Source organism: Peromyscus leucopus, chromosome 7 (genome assembly GCF_004664715.2).
Source record: "Peromyscus leucopus breed LL Stock chromosome 7, UCI_PerLeu_2.1, whole genome shotgun sequence".
Lineage (NCBI taxonomy): Eukaryota > Metazoa > Chordata > Mammalia > Rodentia > Cricetidae > Peromyscus > Peromyscus leucopus.
In genome coordinates, this window is record NC_051069.1 from 33,065,944 (window position 1) to 33,088,821 (window position 22,878).

Sequence of the window (22,878 nt, forward strand, 5' to 3'; positions counted from 1 at the left end):
GTGGGTTTTAGGGATGGAACTCAGGTTCTCAGTCTCAGAGGCAAGCGCCTTTGTCTGCTGAGGGTCCAAAAATATAATATTGTGCATGTGCCTGGGCAGGACTACCACAGCATGTGTGTGAGACCAGACGATGCTTTGTAAAATTTGTCCTCTCCTCCTCCTCTCTGGTTCCAGGATTTGAACTTTGCTCTCCAGGTTTGTTTAGCTGAGCCATTTTGCTGACCTCTTAATCTAGGTTTAAAGAAAAACAACAGCTGGGCAGGGGTGGTGCAAGCCTTTAATCCTAGCACTCTAGAGGCAAAGCAGGCAGATCTCTGAGTTCGAGGCCAGTGTGGTCAACATAGTGAGTTCCAGGATAGCCAGGGCTACACAAAGAAACCCTGTCTCAAAAAAACAACACAATCACCCATTGGGATGCCTGAGAGGGAGCGTAATGGATAAAGTGCTCACCTTGCAAGCTTGAGGATTAGAGGTCTTGTCTTCCCAGCATCCACATAAAAGCAGGGGAGATGGCCCATCTATAATCCCGGCACTTGGGAAGAGGAGATAGGGTTGTTGTTTGTTTGAGACAGGGTTTCTCTGTGTAAAAGTCCTGATTGTCCTGGCATCTGCTTTGTAGACCAGGCTGGCCTTGAACTCACAGAGATCTGCCTGCCTCTGCCTCCTGAATGCTGGGACTAAAGGTGTGCACTACCACTGCCCAGCAAGATAGGGTATTCTTGTGGGCAGGCTAGTTAGCTGGGCTAGTTGAGTCATTTTCAGGTTCAGTGAGCCTTTGTTTCAAGTAAAGTACAGAGAGAGCAAGGGAGACCCCTGAAATCAACCTCTTGCTTCTGTACATGAGTACACACACACACACACACACACACACACACACACACACACACACACACACACACACAGCACCTGCTCTTCCCTTGAGCTGCCTTAGCGTCCCTTGGTGATGGAATCTAACCCGTAAGATACAACAAACCCTTTCCCCTTCAAATTGCCTTTGGTCATGGCGTTTTTTCACAGCAACAGAAAGCAAACTAAAACAGCTGCCATGTCCTGCTAGGAGAGGTACCTTCAGTTCTGCTGAGTCTGGCCTGGAACTTGTTCCCCCATCGCGGATTTCTGCAGCTCTCTAGCTCCATCTACCTGTCCAGTCACTGAACTCTCCATGGCCCTGGTTTACTCAGGTGATCTTTACCTTAAAGACGGAGCCAAGAAGCAATCCCGCTGGGAGCAGTGCCCGCTGCTGCCCCTCCCTCCCTTCCAGCGCCAGCAGCTGACACCACATGCAGGTACACCTCCATCCTCCCTGTCTGAGGACAGAGGGGGCAGAAGCTTGCCAAATACCAGAGCACCACCAGATGTGGAAGGATGGAGGCGAGTTCTGCATGGAGCCGTGGCTCAACCAGAAGGCCAGGGAGACTGTGAGAGCATAGAACGCCAGGCTCTCCCGCCCTGGGCCCTTCACCTTCCCGCGTCTTGCACGGGACAGCAGAGCGTGGAGATTGTGTGTGTGTAGGAGCTCACTGTCAACTGCTGGGGCAGCTGCAGAGGCAGCAAGTCCATGTGCCTCCAAAGTGAGCCCGCAGCCCTCAAGGTCCTGGCTGCCATGTGGCCAGCCCTCCCCTGAGCCCGGCATGGTGCAGAATCTGCGCTCGGAGACTGTTTCCTGCAGCGGATCTGTCCGGCAGACTTGCTACTACCATGTCTCCTATCTGAGGAAGAAGTTGGCCTTTCTGAGAGCCAAGTAAGTGGCAGGGGCCCTGGGCATTAGGATTGCGATGGCCTGGGTCTCTTCATGGAGGCAGAAATACTTTGGGGCTTGCTTCCCTGCTGAGTGACAGGTAGGTTAGAGGGAGACAGATGTGTTGCAGGAAGCGGGCAGCTGGCGGGGTGTAAGCTGGGAGATTTATTCTCTGCCTCACTGTGTGATTCCTAAGAGGTGACTTGCCTCTCTCTGCTCTTCATAAGTATCCAGCTAGATGGCAGCTTATGTATCTTTCTTGGAGCACCAGTCAGTAAAGAATTTGAAGGGCTCAGGAGAAAGGTGCCGTCGGAAGCTGAGTGTTCTGTGTGGCTTGGTCTTCTTGGGTGCTGAGGATTGTTTTGACTGATAGGGATCTGAGACCGACGTGTCTGGGGATGTTGCATTCATGTGGTCACCGATTGTGCCCCTTTGCTCCGGGACTGGGCTTTAACACTAGACCTGCCTGTGCAGATGGACATGGAGGTGTGAGTACAATCCAGATGTGGGACCCAGGCCCCCGGTCTGGCAGACCCGTGCTGCCGTGGCTCTCCTCGCCGACCATGCTGGACCTTGGCTGCTGTGGCAAGCAGAGAGGAGGCAGCTTGCCGGGAGGAAGAGGTCCGAGGGTTGAGTCAGAGTTCAGTTCAAAGCCTTCGCAATGGCTCTAGGGGCATGTAGACTTGTGCAAGTTGTGTGTGGGGGGCCGGGTGCTGGAGGAGCGTCTCTTCTCTTTCGTGTGAAAACAAAGGTTAATGTTAGAAGAAGAGAAAATAGGACAAAGTGTGAGGAAAAGAAAAGGAGTGAGTCAGAGGTGAAATGGATTTCAAAGCAGGTAGGGATCAGGGGATGGCTGATGTGATCTCAGTGCTCTGTATCTTTGTCTATCTGTCTGTCTCTGCTGCCCCCCCACCCCCACCACACACTGCACACACAGGAGGCACGGTTCCCTCCCCAGGGTTTCTCATGGCCAGAGGTTCGGTGGTTGGTGTGCTGGGCCGAGTCTCCTCCTGAGAGGCTACCTCAGGTACTGCCTGCACAGTAGGCCTGGAGCAGACGATGTCAGACAGAGAGTTCTTTACACAATACCGTGCTGGTGGCCAAGGATCATTCTTCCTGTAGTGAATCTCTCCCCCTCACGTTCTTCTCTTTTGTTTGCGTGAGACAGGGTGTTGCTCTGTGGCCCAGGCTGATCTGCAGCTTCTGCCTCAGCCTCCCCAGTGCTGGGATTACAAGCATATGACACCCTCCAGGAATGCTTTGAGGAGACTGGTGTTTAAATTCAGGCTCCAATGGGATACATCTGTAAAATCATGTTATGCCTCCGACTCATCCTCCTGTGGGGGAAATGCAGAAAGAATGAAACCTACTTTGTAAAGATTGTGGGAACCAAACTCATATAAAATGGGGGCGGGGGGAAGCTTTTAATGCAGTGTCTGGCACGTGGCAAACACTCAGCAAGGCTGGCTTTTCGTTCCTATTATCAGCAAACCATGGGCTTAGGCTAAGCCTGGAGGTTGCCGGGGAAGTGAGCTTTAGCGAGAACCTGGAGGCTTGGAAACTTAAGGTGATCCACAAACTAGTGTACAAGACGGTGTGGGCTTGCTAGTTGTAGCCTGAAGCCGGTACAGAAAACACTTGGTGCTTGCTGTTCCCACAAGTGACATTTGCCTTGAGTGGGTGAGGAGCCAAGAGGGGCTGGCGGGTGACAGGCTTCCTAACCGGCAGGCATCTAGCCAGACTCTGTATGGCGCTCAGCCTAGCCCAACAGATTCAGAAGATGGCTCTGGGTCAGCCCGTGCTCACTTTGATCTGATGTTGCAGTAGTCATGACCCTAGATAACTCCAAAAGGGACCCTGCAGGTCCTTGTCAGGCCTCACAGAGAGTAGCATGCAGGAGACAATGGGGTGCAGGGGCATACCCAAGTTTTCACTCCCATCAGATCTTCCCACCCAAACTACCAGTGCCTCGGTTTCTTCCTGGGAGCTGGTACAGGCTCAGGGCACCTCTCACCACCCTGTCCAAGTATGGAGTTTCTCCTCCTTACTTCTTTCTTCTCTCCTTTTTCTGCGTGGGACAGAGTGTTGCCCTGTGGCCCAAGCTGATCTATAACTCAAAGTGATGCTTCTGCCTCAGCCTCTCAAGTGCCGGAAGTGCAAGCGTATGACACCACAACCGGCCTTCTTTTCTATCTTAGCACTAAGTGCTAACCCCAAGTTACAGTTGTGTGTGTTTATTGCATTATTTGTTCTCTCCGCCGTTAGTCCTTAAACCTTATGAGAGTAGGCATTGCTTCTCTTTGATTTAGTGTATTGCCAATGCCTAGCTCTGCCCAGCACCTGATAGGCACTCAGAAAATCTACTGAGTGAATCTGAACCAGTGAATGACTAAGGTTCTTGTTTTTCTTTCTTTCTTTTCTTTTTTCTTTTTTTTTAAAGCTGAGACAAGGTCTTCTGCTATAACTCCCAACGTTTTGTGATCACAAGATTCAGTGATGCTGTCCTAAGGAGAAGGGTGTTACTACTCTTTGGGCTTTTCATGATCGTGGAAATGGTTTGCTCTGTGACCACCCACCATGTGTCCCTTTTTGACTGACCCCTATGCTTCGGGGGAACTCTTGACTTGGTCTTGTGGAAGATGGCACATATGGGCTGTGGATAATAGAGAACAGAACTTTTTAGGTCTGGAGGCAGAGCAGGGAGGCTCCTGGAAGCCTCTGCTGTCCCTCTCAGTATTTCCGGCTTATCGCTCTCCGCGCCGGCAGCTCTGGATGCTTCTGTAGATGTCAGCAGAACTGTCTGCAGGTGTAACCATCACCTGCCCTGTGTTTCTCCTACTCCAGCACTTCTCTGCCTGAGAAAGGGGGCTGTTAATTATAGCTCAGCCGAGTGCCCTCTCTCTGCTGACACCGTAATTGGGATTTTAGCTTTGGACAACTGGCAGGGTGGATGGTAAGTTTCCTTCCCCAGCTTTCCAGCTTCCTGCTGGGAGAATCGCATCGTCCTACCAGTTACAATAAAGAATGTGAGTGGGAGACAACCTGGGCTCTCAATGCAGAGAATCCAACCGCAGGCTTGGCCTACTCCCTGCTGCGGTCTTCACTACCTTCCCACACCAAGGTTGAGATGGGGAACCGAAGGCCAGAGTCCTCCTCTCAGTCACTAATTAACACTGGAAGCTCAGAGCTGCCCTCTGCAGCTTCCCCATCTAAGCACTACAATTATTGGACTAGAGGGTGATCATATCAGCATGGTTGCAAGGCCATATTCAGTATGTACGAACAGTGCATTGCGGATGTGCACCAGTGTGTAGTATGTATGATGATGTAGAGATTTTTAAGTACAAGATAAAAATGTACTTACAAATTCAAGTTGTAACATTTCCCATACACACATGGGTTAGTGTCCATACCCTCTGGATAATGAGTGATCAGTTATAGCTCCGAGGCTGTGGTTCTCAGGCCTGTATATGTTTGAAACTTATAAGCAGAGCTTGTTCAACATGCAGATCCCCAGGCTTTGATTTTAACTTCATGTATACCTGGGCAGGCTCAGAAAATTTCTAGTTGATTGGTATCACAGGACCTTCTGATGCAAGTTGTCATAGATCTTGCTTAGAGAAATGTATCCCAAGCCTCCAGCCTCCTGTGATGTGACCCTGTTCTAAGCATTAATTAATTTAATAGAACTGTACCTGACTAGCCTAGGCACACAGCTTCTGGTTTCTCAACATCTGTCTGGTGCATAGCTCAGGAACCAGTACCATCTATAGTAAAGATGAAGGTGGTGGCCTGGGGGTGTGTGCTGAAACCAATCATTCCATCTCATCTGTCACCAGCTTTTTAGGTGACTTGGTGTTTCTTTTTGCCTTATCCTCAGGCACGTGATCCATATGCAGTGAACTGCCTGGCTCCCTCCTTCTCTCTGTCATCCCTTCTTAGTGTGAAGGACAATGTCTTCCTTGGAGATGGAGAGAAACCCCATTGTGACCCCCCACCCCCCCACCCACCCCACCCACCGCCCCCCCCCGCTTCAAAATGGTCCAGGGACTGGGGAGAGAGGTGGGAGGAGCAGAGGATGTTTGTATGCACCTATTCCTGCCCCCAGGAATGCACCAACACAGTAGCTCCCTTGGGTCCTCCTTTATGTGACAGTGATGGGTGAGTTAGTAAATGGAATTCAAGTTAAACTCTTGAAACAGCTAGATAATTGGTTGATGTTTGAAATTCCATGACACATGTGCCGAAGGTTCTGCCATGGGGGTGACTTTACCTGCTTGGTTCCTGTTCTTCTAGAAATAAAATAGACCTGTTACCCGAGCCTCCCTTTTCTGGGCATCCTCAATTACAGGTGGGTTCTCATCTGCCAGAGCACTGTCCTTGTGAATAAGGTGTAGAACATGTGTCAGCAGATGGGGCTTTTCAGCAGGGATTTAAGAGACTGTACGTTCTGTATTCTGTCCTGGCCCATGAATTCTTTCAATCCCCACTCAAGTGGCTCTGCGAAAAACTTCCACAATGAGAAGTTTGCAAAGAAAATTGAGGACATTTTCAGCAAAACAGCAACTCAGAAGTATAGGGAAATGTCACTAATGTGGGTGTGGAAGCAGCACACCTCAGGTGATACAGAGTGTGTGCTGAAGTTCTGAGGTGTTCCTTATTAATGAGACTCACTGCTTTGCACTTGGTTTTGGGGTCAGATGGGACTAGGCTGGTGCTGTGTTTTCCCTTTGTTCTGATTTATTTGTAACAGCGAATTCAGAAGGGAAATGACTCGAACATATTTTTCTAGATGTGGGTTAGATTGATCCCTGACAGAGCTCATTAGTGAGAGATGGGATCTGACTCCAGAGCTCAGATGTGTATGTGTGACATGGGGGTGTCCTCTGTAGGAACAGCAGTGATTCTAAGGGAGTTTGGGTGCCTAGGCAAACCTGCTTTCCTTGGATTCCATGGACCTTGAAATCTTTGGAGGTGTGTGAGAAAGTCTGTTCTTGAAGATTATCTCCTGAAAAACTTCAGAACCAGACTGAATAAGAAAATACACATTGACCAAGACAGAATAGATCGGGTTGGGGATTTAGCTCAGTGGTAGAGCGCTTGCCTAGCAAGTGCAAGGCCCTGGGTTTGGTCCTCAGCTGAAGGGGCGCGGGGGGAGACAGAATAGATCGCGGTGAAGCTTAATGGTCCAGCTGAACATTACATAGGACCCAGGGCTCTTGGCTCTTCATCTTCATCATCATTTTCTTCATGATCGTGGCATCAGCATCAGCAGCATCAGCATCTTTATTTTAGTTTTCTAGAAATGTGTGTTTCTGGAGTCTCGCTGGTTCTAGCAGCGCCTGTGGACTCTAACAAGTATCATGTAGAAGCTGCAGGGCATCTCTGTCTCACAGCATCCTTTGATGCTTGCTCTGGGTTTCACTACTGTCTGGAGTGGAACAAAGCTTGCAGTCTTCACCTCTCCGCAGGTAGTGGCTGAAGCCTTTGTGGGTTTTTGTGGGGGCCCTCCCTTCTTCTCCAGTTTGCCAGCACTCCCAGAACCTCGCCAACACTTCTCCAATAGGAGTCCTGAGGAGGCTGCTTCTTCTTCCAGAACTGTCTGGGATCTGTGACTGTGGTCTGTCTGCCGTTTTCCCTGCTTCCTCTCAGCTTCAGCAGTAGTCAGAATCTCTTCTAGTGGCCTGTACCCGGTGCACTGCAGGCATCCTCAATCCCAGCTCCATCCTGACCCGGCACCTTCCTCCTTTGTCTGCAGGGGAGTGGTTTGTCAGGACACCAGAAGCGCATTGAAGGTCAGGCAGCATCGCTGAGCCCTGGGCTCACCCCTTCCTGATCACGGGGCTCAGTTGATCCCAGCTTCCCTATATCTGTTCACACCCGGAACCAAAGTGTATCAGCAGTATCCTCTGCAGCCTGCTGGGGAGGGCTTGTGTAAAATGTGGGCCAGGCACAGAAGTAAATGTTCAAGGCAGGGAAAGCCAGCTGTTTTAGGCATCTATGAGCTTTTCCTTGGCGTGTGTGTGTGTGTGTGTGTGTGTGTGTGTGTGTGTGATTTGCACATCTGAAAGCTTAAGGCTGAGATGCTGGTGTGGTGTGATCTTGTTTCTTGTTTCGAGATGGTAGATGAGTAGAGAAATTGCATAGGCACCAAGGCAGGATGGCGGGGAGGAATGGGAAAGCTCATGGAACACCCAGGGGTGCCCCAAGATAGGAATTATAAAGAAGTCACTTCAGTTAACATTTACCAAGAATGTCTGCTGGTTGTCAGTCATTGTGGTCATTTACATTTCGTCCCCCCCCCTTTTTTTTCTCAATGAAATGAACAGGTTAACATCTCTATGTTGAACATCTGGAATCCAAATGCTTGCTGAAGCTTAACGTTTTTAGTACTAATGGATACTGCAAATGGAAAATTCCACATCTGTCCTCATGTGATAGGTCACAGGCCAACTGTAGGTATACCAAAAATAGTACATTAAATTAGTTTCAGGCCAGTATACAAGGTATCTTAAATGTAAATTAATTCTGTGTTTCAGCTTGGGTCTCATCTTCAAGATGCTGCATTATGCTTACGCAAACATTCCAAAATCCAAACCCAACACACTTGGGCCCAATGCATTTTGTATAAGGGATACTCCATGTGTATTATGGTTTTTCATTTTGTACATAAGAGCACTGGGGTATAGAGAGGTCTTGTAATTATATGTACGATGGCACAGCTATTAAATAATGGGGTAGAATGTGAACCAGGCAATTGGACTTTAGGTTTTAAGTATGCTAGTCTCTGTTAAGTTCTACAGGCCGAGGTGAGGTAATATCATTTATTTCATTCATATTGTCCATAAGGTCTCGGGAATTGCTAGCAGCTAAGGGAGGTGGGTCTCCCCTTTGCTAATTTTATTATTTTCCCAGGGGGATTTCAGGTACAAGGTATGTCTGAGAGAAGCACAGGTCCATAGTCCTCCCAAAAGTGCTCTAGAGACAGGTAACCTGGCTTTCCCCTTCCCCTGGCCAGCAGCACCTGCACTGAGATATCCCTATCGTTTTCTCTGGCTGCCTCCCTCACAGCGCACAGAGAGTGCACTGATCTAGGTGAAGTTTCTAAGGCCAGCTCCTTTTAACATGCCCCTTTTCACTGCCCCTGCCCCTTCTTTATCTAAACTTCTTGAGAAACTCTTCCACCCCGAGCCCTGCCAACACCCCCACTTATCCAGAGAGCAGCTCAGGTTTGCAAGACGGTCAGATTTGTAACTGACCTGTGCAGGGGTGGCTCCCCAGTCTCTGGCGTCCCCCATGCTGGCCAGCTTGTCTCCATCCACAGCTCTCTGGTGCTCAGTCTCGCCCTGGCTCTGATCACTTAGTCTTTGTTTCCCTCCATGCTCAACTAGATCCACTTCTCTGATTGCCTTGTGGACGGTGGCGTTTTGTTTTGAGAGGGGCGGAGGTGGTCTCATGTGGCCTCGGCTGGCCTCCGACTCATTACGCAGCCAAGGATGACCTGTAACTTCTGATCCTTCTGCCTCTGCCTTCCAAGTGCTGTTATCACAAGCAACTGCTACCATGCAGGGTTTCGTGCATCAGACTCAGGCTTCATGCATTTAAGGCAAGCACTCTTCTCAACTAAGTCTCATCTTTGGACTTTTTTTTTTTTTTTGAGGGAAGGTCTTGCTAGGTAACCCTGGCTGGCCTTGAACTCCCAACCACCCCATGCCAGCCTCCTGAGTGATGGGATTACAGACCTGTGTCGTCATGCCCATCTTATGGCCTCCTTCTGTTGATCCCAGGTCTGCCTCCCCGCTTAGTGTCTAGCACCATTGGTAGGTGTCCTGTGGCATCCTTGGTACCGATTCTCGCCCCTGGCCTTAGTTTAGTGACTGTTTCCGTTTGCCCAGCTGCTTCTTTAATGTCTCTGTTTACCTCAAACAGCAGGTAGGGTTCTCCAGGAGAGACTTAAAATGGACACCCTGGAGCCAGGGGTTAGACAGGCAGTCTACCACTGAATAACAAGCAAGCACACAGCGAACTCTGATAGTATCTGTTGTATGTCCAAGCCCTTTACAGAGTTTTCTGACTTCATTCGTGCTTCTGGGTTTTGTGATATCCCTGTCTTAACAGATACGGAAATGGGGACACAGCCAGGTTAAGTAATTTGCACAAGGTTACACAGAGGTAAGTGGCTGAGTCAGAATTCAAGACTCAGCGCTTCCTTATGCTCAGTGCTTTGCTGAAGGTTGATGGTTAACAAGCAAAAGCTGAAAAAGTCACTCATGCAGACACACACCTGCCAGGGAACACCCAGGGTCCTTTTTCTCTTCCTCTTCCCCCTTTCTAAGAACCTGTCTTCTCTAGAAGCAGAGAGAATGCACGAGAGACCTCTTAGGCTCTCCCCCTTTTCAAGTTCCCTCCTGTTCTGTGAATCTCTCTCACTCTCGTTGCTGTCTTTTAGTTTACCATCAGCCCCCGGACTCTAGAGAGAAGGGATTTCAGCTTTTGGGAAAAGGCATCTGACTGTAGATTTGCAATCTTGCTATGAGAAGAAAGATGCAGCGGCATACTCTTAAAGCAGTGCAAGCATGGCTGCCAAATGCTTGCTGCTCAGAACTACAACTCCCAAAATGCAGTGCCAGGAAAGATTAGCTGACCATGGTTTGAAAACAATCTCATTGGCTTCCCGTAGTCCAACCACACAAGCGGCTGCTGCCATGAAGGCTCTTCTAAGAGCAGCAGGTGCAGTGTTCTGCCTCAGATCTGTGCTCAGGGAGCTGGAGACTCGACTTCCCACACCCCCTTGCACCCTGCTGTCAAAACCCGGTCTTCTCAAAGGCTTCTGGGGCTTTATCATTTCCTCTCCTCAACTTAGTGCCTAAGTGCAGTGATTAAGCAGTCAGAAAGTATTGCCTAGGGTAGAGTGATTAGTAAGAATAATTGCCCTAGACAGCGAATGTTATAAAGGAGTGTCTTTTTCTCACCCTTTCCCTAAATAGTAATTAAAATGAAATGGGTTGGAGAACAGGGAGATTTGGGTTCCTTTTTTTTTTTTTTTTTTTGGTTTTTTCAGACAGGGTTTCTCTGTGTAGCTTTGGCGCCTTTCCTGGAACTCACTCTGTAGTCCAGGCTGGCCTCGAACTCACAGAGATCTTCCTGTCTCTGCCTCCTGAGTGTTGGGATTAAAGGCTGGGTTCCTATTTTTAAAAGCAAGTGCATAGGCTAGAGGGGTTATTTCATAAGGAATTATAGCAAGTCCTTCCTGCTAAGTAGAAGACATATGGATCCAGTAGCCTCTTACATGCTCTGTACCAGTTTCTCCTCTTTTAAATATAATTTTCAGTCGTCCCCCCCCCTCAGAGTTTATATGCCTCCCCCACCATTGAAACCTGATACCACCTTCTCCCTTCCATGCTGCCATGCCTTCCAGGTTGTCTGTTCAGTACCAAATAACGCTCTTCCTGATGCTGGAGGTTCAAGGCCTGAGCTGCCTTTTGAAACACACCGGTGATTTCTCAACACTGTCAACACATGTTCGCCTTCCAGGGATGCATGGAAAGGTGTGGTTGTCGCGGTTGTTATTTGAGTGATTGAGGCAGAGTTTACTAAGTAGTCCTAGTTAGCCTGGAACTCACTCTGTCGACTAGCTGGCCTCAGATCTTGTGGGGTTCCTCTTGCTCCCGCCTTGAGAGTACTGGGATTAGAGGTGTGCACCACTGTATCGGGTAATAGCTCTTTAAAGAGCCGAGTAGGTAGATAGATGACTTGGGTCATTGGAGAAACTAGGCAGACTTCGATGATCACAGAGTTGGTTTCCGTGTGGTTTTGATGAAACAGAATGTCCTCCTTTGTAGGTACCGGCTTTCTGTTCTCCATCTACATATTTGATTGCCAGCCCAGGTACAGAGAGGATTGGCCACACAATAGCCAGAAAGGGCTTGTCAGGCTTCTGAGCAGAGAAGATGATTTATGAGGGGGGGACATGGCCCCCATGCTGTTGGATTTTTAAGGAGTCTAGTAAGGGTACCCCTCACTGAGTAGGAGAAAGGACTTTTCCCCTCTGCCCCCCACCAGAAGATTCAACTATGACCATAGAGGGAGGGCTTATGAAAAGTTAAGCAGAGTTTCAGAAAAATATTCATTGACCTAAATTCTACTCCTGGGTGAGGATTTTGGTTTTAGATATTTTGAATTAGAATGATTCAGCTGAGAAAGCCTAAAAAAAAAAAGTCTTTTAAAAAAAGACACATTTTCCAGATACATAACAATTCTGATCCCAAACAGTTCAGATACAAAAGACACACCATGTGCTTTTATCTCACAGAATGCACGCATTATGTGTCTGTGGTGGCAGGAGAAAACGGATCCCCAGGTTCCAAGATATGTATTTCTCCCCGGTGACAATTTTAACTTGTGTTGTTGAAATGAGCTTTCATAAGGTACTTTGATCTCCTTTTCTGCCTAAAGTGGACATGAATAAATCGATGATTCTTTTTTAATCTAAAAAGCAGTCTTCCTAGAAATTCTTCCCAGTCTGGATTCAAACTTCTCCTGAGTGCTGGGATTAGTCACCATACCAGGACCAGGAGACTTCTAGGTTTTTTGTTTGTTTGTTTCATTTTTGTTTTGTTTTCAAGACATGGTTTCTCTCTGTAGCCCTGGCTGTCCTGGAACTCTCTCTGTAGAACAGGCTGGCCTCAAACTCAGAGATCTGCCTACCTCTGTCTTCCTAGTGCTGGGTTTAAAGATGTGTGCCACCACCACCCGGCTACAGGAGACTTCTTTAAATGTGCACGCTAACTTTTTTGATAATCTCAAGCTGCCCCCCCCATCAGTTTTTGATTACATTTTATCTCATAATTTACCATCTTCAAAAAAAAAAATCAATGGTAATTATAGATCAAGTGCCACTTTATGTATTTTTAAAATTAAAAAGTGTATTTCATTTATCATTATTATTATTATGTGCTTTCGTGATGTGTTTATATGTGAGTGCTGATACATACGTACATGCCACAGTACACATGGAAATCAGAGGACAGTTTTCAGGAGTTGGTTCCCTCCTTACACTATGGTTCTGGGGATTGAACTTGACCCATCTGTCTTTTGTGGTAAGTACCTTTTATCTGCTGAGCCATCTTGCTCTTTATTTATTCATTGCTTTAGTCTCTCTTGGCTGTAAATTAGAATTAGTTTTTGCTGTTATTTGGGGGAGGCAGGGCTATGTTGCTCAGGCTGGCTTCAAACTTGCTATGTAGCCAAGGATGACCTTGAACTTGTGACCCTCTTGTCTCCAGCTCCTAAATGCTGGGATTGCCGCATGTATCTATTACTATGTCCTGTTTATGAGGTGCTAGGGATTGAACCTGGGGCTTCATGCATGGTACACAAACACTCCACCAACTGAGCTACATTCTCTGCCTCTCACTTGGCCTTAAGTGATATTTTCTATTCTCTAAGTCTTCAGTAAGTGGGAGCAGACTGAGGAGGTACAGAGAAGTGGTGGGGAATTGGGATTAGGAGGTTTGTGGAGAAAGGTGTGCACCCAATTCATATGAGGTGGACTCCAGTTTCCAGTTGCTTACCATGTGACCTTAGGCTCAGATTAATCATCTTTGTGTCAAGCATCTATAGGGTATACAAGGAGATGATGGATTTGGAGCCACAGATTATTGAGTCCTGTGAAAATGGAGAGTGGACAGTTTTATTGCTGTGGTCATTAAGCCAAACCCATAGGCATTGATGAATACTGGGAATGGTGTTTGTGTGGTGATGTTTTGAGAAAGAAAATTGAGTCATTTTCTCTTTAATGAAATGGTAATAACTCAAAACATTAAAAAAAAAAAAAAAAAAAAGAGTTGTTCCCTTTAAGGGCTATGCTTGCCACGATTGATTCAACCAACCATGACCAAAGGCAGTGCTGAGATTAGAGTCCAAAAATGGGGTATGGAGTTTAGACTTCATGGCTCATAGACTGACTTGTTTTGTTCTATGGCTCACAGACTGACATGCTTTGTTACTGAGTCTCCCTCACAGGCTAGTGGACAGCAAAGGAGACACCCAGAGATCTGCATGCAGGCCAGATTGCAGTTGCTGGGTTATGAACACTTTGATGTGTTCCCTGATGGTGATTCGGTGTCAGGAGTACTTGCCATCAGGCAAAGAGAGCAGGCTGAGCTAAACAAGCCTGCTGTGTCCTGTCGGGTCAGACTTTCCCCCCCAGCGTATAGACACGGTCTTCCTGCTCATCCAGGTAATATTGGTGAAACATGGTGGCTCTCGGGCAGAAGCATCAGATCCGCCTGCAGCCAGCCTGGAGTCCTGGTGCTGTGGGTGGAGCTCTGTGCTCACTTGCACTCATGGTGTAGAGTTGGGCTGGACCTAAGGAAGGTAATAAAAAAGAACAAAGAGAAGTTGGGGAGGAAGTGGACAAGTGGCCGTCCAGTTCATGGCTTCTTTCTCACTCGACATCTGATCCTCTGCCTTCCTGGGTTTTTCTCTGGTCTGGGGGCTGGATTTTGAGCAAGGTCTAGGGAGGAAGGGAGGAGTTTGGAAAAAAAAAAAAAAGACAGATCATTTCTCCAAGAACCGTAGCTTTTTCCGGGGTGGGGGTAGTTATATCTTTAAAATTACATTTATTAGTTTATTTGTGTATGTGCTTGCTCACACAGGGCACAGCACTCAGTGTAGAGGTCAGAGGACAGTGTGTGGAAGTTCACTCCATGATGTATGTCCTTGGGACTGAACCCAGTTTTTTTAGGTTTGGCAATTAACGCCTTACCCACTGAACCATCTCCTTGACCCAACAGGAGATTCCTTGAAGTAAAAGCCTATGTGGAGATGACCTCCACTAACTTGTTTTCTGGGATTTGGATCCATAATTTGTAAAGTGTATATCTGTAAGCTTCCATTCTTTAAAAAATTCTATTTATTTATTTATTTATTTATTTATTTATTTATATGTTTATTTATTGGCAGCTCGCTATGGGCTTGGAATGCTGGACACAAGGGAATCCATGTTCTTACAGCTAGGTCAGGTGAGCCTTGCTCACGGGGAGGAAATGACCACAGTGGCGTTACTGAAGCATGCTTGAGGAGCACTTGGATCTGTTTTTCCCACATCTTATTTTCTGTGGGGAAGTACACTTTACGACAGCTGCAGGATGCTCAGCACCTTCACCCAAAGTGTCCTCTCAGGAATGGTGCTCTCTTCTGCCGGAGCTGGCTCCGGCAGACAGGACGCGTATGGTGGATGCTGCCATGGTGCTTTGAGTGCCCCGTTCTTAGCAGTGTGAGGAGCCTGCCTCACTCTTCCCTGAGGCCGGGAGTATTCTGGCCAGTTCCCTTCGCCTAGTGGCCCTCTGACAGATAGAGCCTATCCCAAGCTGCTTTCTCTACCGGCGGCGGCGGCGGGCGGGAGAGGAAGCCAGTAGTTGCTGCAAGCTGAGCTGACTGTCCCTGCTGGGCAGAAAACCTAGAGTGATGAATGGGGCTGGATGAAGTCATCCTGCTCCGCCAATCAGGCTGCTCCAACGGAGCTAGGGGCCTCTGCAGATCCAGCCCGGCTGCCTGCTGCTCTCAAGTACCTTTTAGACAGAGGCTGTGAGTCTCTGCGAGTGGAGTTGCGGGGTGGGTGGGTGTGAACCGCCCGCCCCTGGCTTCTGTGTAGGCCTCAGTCAGTCTGAATGTTATTGCCAGGTGAGTGGCTTCACCGGGGACGTTCCTTTCCCTTCGCCTTCTCCACTTGGCTGTGCCACTCAGCTCCGTGCCTCCAGCTCCTCCTTGCACAGCACCTTACCTGCTTCCATTTGAGTGCCCGCACCTTCACACCTGTCCCCAACCAGCCCACGCCTTTGCCCTTCCTTCTACCCCAGCCCTGGTCCGGCGCCTTCCAGCAGCGTCTGCCCACATGGGCTCCTGGTCCTGATTTGTGGGTACCAGCTGGCAGTGATGCGGGGGACAGGGCCTCTACTCTGCATCCTCTCCCCCAGCAGGGGGAGCCTTGGGAGACCCACACTGGCCTTCTGAGACCAAGGACCAGGGGAGGGGAAATGGACTGACTTGGGGGCTCATAGGCATGTGTGGGGTTACAGACGGCCCGCTTCCCCAGCTGGCTGGGAAGCCCAGGATGCTTTCCTCCATTACCAACAGCGGAGGTACCAGGGGGCGCCTCTGGAGAATGGAAGTAGGTCTCATTCTCCTGGCCTCCCTTCCAGAGGGGTGGTGTCCTCTTTCTGGGTGGACATTTGTGACTCTGCCTTTTCTCCCCGGATGGTGCTGCTGCTCCCTAGGCCAAGCCGGGATCATGGATCCGGCCGACATGGCGACCGCAAAGGTAGGATGGAAATGCTGCCGGCCGCACTGTGCGTAAGTGGTTTCGCTCGGCGAGTTCCGCCTTTGGTTCACTCTCTCTCCCCTCCTCTCCCTCAGCTCAGCACTCAGGAGCAGGCAGGGCTGTGCCAGGAGAGGGAAATGACCTCAGGAGAGGGGAGGGTGTGCCTGGTGCTACCACAGCACCCTGGCTACCTGCTATGTCCACACACCAGAGCTTGTGGATGGTGGAGGTCGGGAGGGTGGTCGTGCCTAGGGCATTTGCTGGCCTCCCTCGCCAGGCCTGTCTTTTTCTTGGGCTATTCTTCAGTGTTCTGTTTTTTATCTTTGTCCTGCCTCCTTTTGGCTCTCCTGTTCTCGGTCTTCTTCCTCTGCCTCTTCCAGTCTCTCTTGCTCCATGAGTTTGGACACTGTCAACCTCTGGGCTCCTCCCTCTCTTGCTGTTGAGTGGGCTGGGAGGAGTCGTGAACTTGAGGGGCTCAGGAGCAGAGACACCTTGTCCTGCAGCAGACACTGGCCTTGGGCTCGGTGAGGCCTTGGTGCCTGAGTGGCAGGTGCTGTGCTGTTCCCTCCCCAAGCTCCTGGGAGCCCCCATGCCAGGCTGGTCTGAGCCTCCATAGGGGAAGTGGCCGGGTGCTGCGCCTGTGGTCCTGGACACACTAGGGGGCGTTGTTGAGTAGTGTCCTTGGTCTGTTGGCTGCTGCTGGCAATTGGACATTTTTTTTTTTTTTTTTTTGTTTTTTGTTTTTTTTTTTTTTTTTTTTTTTCTGTGTATTTTTCCAAACACAGAGCCGGAGCCATTGAGAGTGGATGGGGCATTTTGGGAGGCGAGTCTCAACAGCCCCTCCCCAAGCCCTGTGTGCCAGGAGACACCTGTACCCTGGCCTTTGCAGCTTTGGCCAGATGGCGGGGTCTCCCTTCTCCCAGAGGTGGAAGACTCAGAGAGGCTCAGACTTCTGGAGCAGGTTGGGTCCCCTGTGATGTGTATGGAAGAGAGTATGGGAAAGGAGGCCCGAGTAGCCTGAGTGCCGCAAGCAGAACGGTCTGAATAGGTCTCTTGGAATCATAGATCTTAGTGATTCTTCCATTCCTATGTGCTGTGTGATTGGAACCAAGTTACTTAACCTCTCTGATCTTTCATCTTTTAGCCTATACCAAGGTAAAAATGACATTTGTCTGTTGTTTATATCGGATGAGATCTATCATACTCTTGAAGAGGAGCTAGGGGAAAGAGCTGAATGAGAACAGAGCTCCCAGGACTGCGTCTCTCCTTCCCTACTTTCACAAATATTTAAATGCCCACTCCGTACGTGGGACGGCACAAGGTGCTGTGCCCCCGTCCCCGTTGGCAGCGTGCATTGGCAGTTGCGAGAGCAGGCACTGGGGCTGTGTTTGGTCTGCTCTGTGCAGTTCGCCGGGTTGGAATGCTGCCGTCCCCGATGCGTGTGGTGCTGAGGCCAGTGACCAAGCTCTTGAAGCTGTAAGAGGTTTGTTATCAGTCTGCTGGCTCTTGGGCCGTGATAGTAGGATAGAGTCTGGGTAGGTGTGGCCTCGGGCGCACCGGGGCGTCCTGGAGTTGGTTTGGAGAGATGCGGCTGTGTTGTGTTGTTTGCATGCGGAGGTAGAAGCACACATAGCTGTTGTTTTTAGGCCTTTTCATGCCTCGGTGTAGATCTCAGGTCATCAGGTGTAAACCAGAACTCAGCTGGATCATTCATTCCTGAGGTTAGCATTTGCACTCAGGTTCCGGACTACAGAGTTGCCGGAAATGAGACGCTTCAACCTGGGAACTTCTTTTAGCCTTCTCTGATTCAAGCTCTTTGGAACAGTTATTGCAGGCATCTTCCATCTTGGCTTGTGAACCACCAAGCCACGGATGAGCTTTAAAGTAGAGGGCCCATGAACCTCCTGTGCTTTTAGGCAGAACTTTACACAGTACAACTTACATGGTTTATAAAGGCACCACCCATGGTGTCCATCAGTTCTGCACAAGGCTTATAAAACTCAAAGTCAAACCATCTTGAACTGATCCAAGATGCTTCCATAAGGAGCTCAGTTGTGTAGGCCCGGGAGAAGGCCTGCAGCCCCCAGACAGAGGCACTATGGTATGGCTGGATTCCCTGGACCCGTGAGAATGTATAAAAGCCTGCAAATAGCTGAATAAAAATTCATATTATGACTCACAGGCCTAAATACATGTAAATGCACCCTCTTACCTTAGCCTTCCCTGTTTTATTTCTGAGGTTCAGCTTTCAGAATTCCTCCCAGCTCCAACACACTGAGCTAAATTACTACAGAATGAAATAGCTTTTGGATGGAGGTGTGGCCAGTTCTGATGACAACATCCTTGTTTCATTTCTGTTCATTTCCTGGAGGAGGGCTTGGAGGAGTGACGTCACTTCCAGGAGTCTGGATTCTGAGACTGCCTTTTCATGACTCTGTCTGCTTTGTTTCTTTAAGATATATATATATATATATATATATTGTGTTCAGACAGTTTTTAATCTCTTGAGAAGAGAGACTAGAGGCATTAATGAATCCTTCAGTGAAAGTGTAGGAAATGCTGCTTTTATGGCAGCAGAGTCAGGTGTAGGGTTTTAGAGAAGAACTGCACATGGCTACCATTCTGGTAGAAGCTCACCTCAAACCCCCTCCCCCATCTCTCTCTCCCCAAACCCTGCCTCATCTCAGAAAGCCTGCCAAACATGGCTCCTCCCCCAGAGAGGCTCAAGACCACTCTCACAGGATGTTTAAACCACTCCCCAGAAAACAGACATATGCTTTTTCAGTCTCTCTTCCCCATCTCCTCTCTGGGGGCCAGAAAATCATCCGGGAGTGTTTTGCCCATTAAACCTGGGCTTTTTTTTTTTTTTTTTTTTTTTGATTTGGTCTGATTTGGATTTCTGTGTCTGCTTAGAGGCTTAATATTGGGGTGCAGAAACTTTTGATCTACTGTGAGTGGGTGCTTACCAGTTTTGGGGAGAGGCAGACAGGCAAACAAATTATGGCAGTAGAAAATAATGAGGGTCAGCTGGGCATGGTGGCATACATCTTTAATCCCAGTACTTGGGAAGCAGAGGCAGGCGGATCTCTGTGAGTTTGGGGCTGGTCTTGCCTACATAGAGAATTCCAGAACAGCTAGAGCGGCATAATAGAGAAATCCTGTCTCAAAAAAGCTAAAACAACCATCACAACAAAGAAAAACAAAACAAAAAAGCAAAGTAAGGAGCAGAAGAGAAACGGCTGTCCCTGGGGAAGCGCAGAAGTACTTCTTGACTGGGCAAGCTGGAAGGAGGCTGGTCAGGAAAGTGGCTATGGGGTAGATCACTGAGGGAAATGGACTAGCTGTGACTGGAGGTGGATGTCTCTGAGTTCATCAGATTCCAGCATGTTCATCATCTGTTTCTGTGAGCTTCAGTGAGTTACCTTGGCCTTTGCTGGTCTGTCTCTTTGTGAATAAGGGTGTCCACATCAAAGAGCCACTATGGAGATTCAAGGACATTGCTAAGTTGAGTTGAATGCTCACTGAATGACAGCTGCTTACATGGAGGCCTTCTAGACAGCAGAGGGAGCCAGCAAGCAGGTGTCTCCGTGGTTGGGGTTCAGCCTTGTGTAGGAGACAAGGCTGAAGATGTAATGAGAAATACAGGCACAGAATAGAAATGTTCTGAAGCCTCATAATGTCCTGAGATAGCCGAAATACTGCAGACAAGGACTCTGAGATACCGTCAGCTCTGAAGACCTTCCTGCTCCCCAGTAGATGAATATGATAGTTTCCTCATTTTGCTCCAGCTTTGGTATTTTATTTATCAATGGACTGCTCTTTTGAGGTATTCAAAAGGATAGCCCAGGCTATCCTGAAACTCGCTGTGTCAGACTGGCCTTAAATTCAAAATAATCTCTCTGCCTTAGTTTACCCATTGCTAGGATTATAGGCATGATCTACCATGCCTGGCTCATTTTATTTTATTTTTTTACATGTTGGCTTTTCTCTATTTTATAAGGAACTCCAGGCTTTATTATTTTATTTTATTTTTTTGCTCTACAGAAACGGTGGAATCTTCTACTTCCCCTGGCATAAGATAGACTGAACAATGTTTATTGAATTAAAAAGACAAGTAGGGAGGAGTGCATCTGCAGACAGAAAGATGAGGACTGATGGGTAAAAACAATGCTGGCCCAAGATAAACTTTATCCATAGTTTGGAGCTAAGATTGATTGACTTCTTACCTAATTAAAATGGTAGGTGAGAGGGAAGGCATCTAAGGTGAGTTCTCTGTCTCTGAATAGGTGACCTGATCACTATGGTGCTGTTCATTGAGGTATTACAGCAGATCAGTCAGGAGGTATAGATCTGTGCTTAGATAAATTGGAATGCCTGAGGCATCTTGGTGCCCTTGTTCAGGAACAATGGGAATCTGTGGCTGAGGTTAAGGGAGTTGTAGATGCCCATATAAACTTGGGTGCCACCAACATATCTTCAAGGCATTGTTAATGCATTCACATCTCATTAGGAACCTCTGTGACCCAGATGGCATTTGTCTTAGTTAGGGTCTCTATTGCTGTGAAGAGACACCATGACCATGGCAAATCTTATAAGGAAAATATTTAAATGGGGTGGATCGCTTATAATTTCAGTGCTTCTGTCCATCTTGCTTGCAGATAGTTAACTCCTTACTTTTCAGAGGTTTAGTCCATTATCATCATGGCAGGAAGTATGGTGGTGTGCATGGTGCTGGCTACATCTTGATCAGAAGGCAACAGGAAATGAACTGTGACACTGAGCGAAGCTTAAGCAAAAGAGACCTTAAAACCGACCCCTACAGTTACACATTTCCATCAACAAGGTCACACCTCCTAATGGTGCCACTCCCTATGAGTTTATGGGAGGCCAATTAAGTTCAAACCACCATAGCATTGAATGATAGAGGATCTCAGAAGACCCTATCTCTGTTCTCAGTCTCCTATAGTAGATCACGAACTCTTAGAATCATAATAGCCTTCTTCCAGATGGAGACATTTCCAGATATTTATTGGATCCATGAAAGGTAACCAAATCAGGATATAAAACTGCTACTGCCCCTACTTACATTTAAGGAATAGTTTAACACAAAATTTAAAAGGAGGTACTATTGAAAATTAAATAGTTGAATATATTGATCCCTTTAAAACTCACTGTGTTACTCTGACTATTCCCAAGCTCACCATGGATCCATGTACAAGCTTTATCATGGGGGCCAGGTGTGGGGTACATGCCTTTAATCTTAGCACTTGGGAAGCAGAGGCAGGAGGATTTCTTGAGTCTAAGGCTAGCAATAATAGTGAGTTCTAAGACAGCCAAGGCTACATTGTGAGACTGTTCTTCAACCAAACCAAAGCAATCCTTTATCATGAGCCATACCAGCATTGGGTGCCCCATAGTCCCATAACTATGAAATATGACCAGTGGCATAATTTAAAAGGTTGTAGGTATATTTATTAAGAGTGTTAGTATCAAGACAAAAGACGCTGAGCTATTAGGCTGGTCTAATGTCTGTTGTGTAGCTGGAGAGCTTCTCTCTGGGTCCTGCCAAGCCTTCTGCAGTCCCACAGCCCACTTATAAAATAAACACAGAGATGCTTGTATTATTTAAACCATTGGGCCATTAGCTCAGGCCTACCATTGTTTAGCTCTTACACTTATATACTCATCCCATTTCTGTTAATCTATATGTTGCCACGTGTTCTGTGGCTTTACCTGCTGTCTTTACATGTTGTTCCCTGTACGGCAGGCTAACGTCTCCTCTTCTCCACCTTCCTGTTCCCCCAATTCTCCTCTCTGCTAGTCCCGCCTATACTTCCTGCCTGGCTACTGGCCAATCAGTGTTTTATTTATCAATAAATCATAGCAGCACTGTCGGGATGTTGAAAGAATGCATCTGGTATCAGAACCTTTAGGTGATTCTAGCCCCTGACCCTCCACCCCACACCTGCTCTGCTGCTTTGTCAATCCTATGCAGAAATAAGAAAATATCCTGCTGGTGGAATGTGAGAAATCCAAAATCCATGCTCATTCAATTCAGCCTGCTGTATCCCAAAAAGCCTGTATTCATTGGCAGTGACGGAAGCAGAACATATAACAGCACTATTTCTGGACCTGCCATGCAAGGAGGAAGTTCCTGTGTCAGTAAAGGATGACAACAGATACTGGATACCTTCTCTGGCCAGTGCTTTCACATGAAGAGCAGACTAATCAAGAAAAATTTATCGCAAACTGACTTAGTGTAGGTTAGCTGAGCATCTCACCATGACTTGTCAGCTGATAAATTAGCATAATGGTTACAAACTGTGTTCATTTTGAAAGACAGAGGTAATATGTCTTGATAAGATATGCCTTTCCCTATGAACTACTGATTTGTATTTAGTTAATGCCACTTATCCTTTTTAAAGTTAGAGGCCAAGGGGTTCATCGGGCCTGTCTTTGCAATGTTGTTATCCTGGACCTGGGTCAGGAACATAGTACCCACTCAGTGAATACTGACCCAGAAAGTATCACACACCCAAAAGACACAAAAGGTCTCTAGGTTGTCTGTAATACTTAATTCTGTGGAAGTTCTATGTAAATTGTTGTTCTGCTGTATTGTTTAGGCAATACAGGTATAGGTCCCTAACAATAGTGCAATAGGAAAAACTTGGAAAAGGTGGAGAAAACCTATGCCAGGAAGGATAGCTGAGGAGCAGGTGGGCTCTTCTAGAGTATGGTGGTGGATCAGGGAACACTGGTTTAGAAATCCCCAGAGATGTTGGAATGCATTGAGCCCTTGCTTGCTCTCTATATGTCA

At 47.7% G+C, this 22,878-nt stretch overlaps 1 protein-coding gene and 1 pseudogene across 12 annotated transcripts in view; one reads left to right on the forward strand and one right to left on the reverse strand.

Moving 5' to 3' along the window:
- Positions 1–22,878, forward strand: part of Gramd1b (GRAM domain containing 1B) — a 245,783-nt gene that overhangs the window by 131,137 nt on the left and 91,768 nt on the right. For 2 of the 12 annotated variants that reach the window (XM_037207595.1, XM_028866292.2), the window contains exons 1-2: positions 15,294–15,424; positions 16,018–16,061. The exons of 8 other annotated variants lie outside the window; for them this stretch is intronic. The gene's annotated coding sequence lies outside the window, so the exon portion shown is untranslated. Of the gene's footprint in view, positions 1–15,293; positions 15,425–16,017; positions 16,062–22,878 lie in introns of those variants that run through there. 2 more of the 12 variants (XM_028866293.2, XM_037207596.1) reach the window with 2 other exon arrangements.
- On the reverse strand, positions 13,757–14,141 carry LOC119088388 (annotated as a pseudogene).